At 46.3% G+C, this 1,127-nt stretch overlaps 1 pseudogene; it reads right to left on the bottom strand.

The window, feature by feature from the left end:
* Window positions 1–215: 215 nt before the first annotated feature.
* Window positions 216–1,127, bottom strand: part of LOC136477871 (ferredoxin--NADP reductase, root isozyme, chloroplastic-like) — a 12,279-nt pseudogene continuing 11,367 nt past the window's right edge.

Raw genomic sequence — 1,127 nt, 5'->3', positions numbered from 1 at the left:
AAATCCCGCATTCCAAACAGGCCCTGAATGGACACAAGGGCAAGCATTGAACGGCAGCAATGCAAAGGATTTTTTTCTTTATTTGTTCCCCCCTGCTGATAAGATTAGAAATGCAGGCGTTTCAATGAAAGTGACAGGCTCCAGGTGAAATTAGGTCATATAGAGACGCTGGGCTACGCCAGGAGCCATGTGTTAAACATTTTCAAGTCATCAGGATTCATCATATGCGTCAGAACTGGACAGAGACCTTGGAAATACTGCCAAAAGCACTGCGCTGCAAATGTAAACGGGTGAAAGTTACATGGTCCGTTCCACGGATAACCGTGACGCCGAAGCTTTATGAATTACAGAGGCGATTTTCTGATTCTCACCAAGAGAACTTCTTGTGATTTTACACCGCCCCAAGAATCATTCATCGATTCAATTTCAATCATGTGTTTGTCTCCTGATGCTAACCCGCAGCATTACGGGTTGCAATTACAATAATTCCAGTCCTAGTAGACCTCAACGTGCCATTGCTTGTTCTTCTTAAGCTGGGAAGCTTCTGGTCCCAGCTCTCGCCTCTTTGCTCTGCCACCTTCTTAAGGGTGTCCTGAATGCCCGCATCATCCCCTTCAAGCCGCAGAAGTAGATGTGTGCGCCCCCGTCCAGAAGCTTGAAAATCTCATCGCTGTACTCCTCGATCTTGTCCTGGACATACATCTTGCCACCACTCCTGTTCTTCTGCTCCCTACTGAGGGCTTTGTCGTACCTACATGTTTCAGAAAGACTCGGTTATACTATATTGCCATTATCCAAATATGCTGGATATAAGTACTTCAGTGATCCTGCACTGCACTCTCAAATCACAATAATGTTGTGCAGCGACGCAAACTGACAAGCACCCAAGTCAACAACGAAGCACAGTTGTTGGTAAGGATAGCATCAGTACATGAAATGAGGCGCTACGATGGATGAGGTTATTCTAACCTGAAATTGTCAGGATACTGCTTAAGATAGCTGGTGAATTCTTCGTTGTACAGAAGGCTGTCTGAATTGGCAACACCAAGGAAGAGCCAGGCCAAGCCACCAAATCTGCAGTTCGGGATATCTTCCATGAACATGCGACGCAGGTTACCCGCGGAAGG

Source organism: Miscanthus floridulus, chromosome 1 (assembly GCF_019320115.1).
Source record: "Miscanthus floridulus cultivar M001 chromosome 1, ASM1932011v1, whole genome shotgun sequence".
Taxonomy (NCBI): Eukaryota; Viridiplantae; Streptophyta; class Magnoliopsida; order Poales; family Poaceae; genus Miscanthus; species Miscanthus floridulus.
Note: the sequence above shows the minus strand (reverse complement) of the source record. Positions and strands in the feature narration are given on the sequence as shown.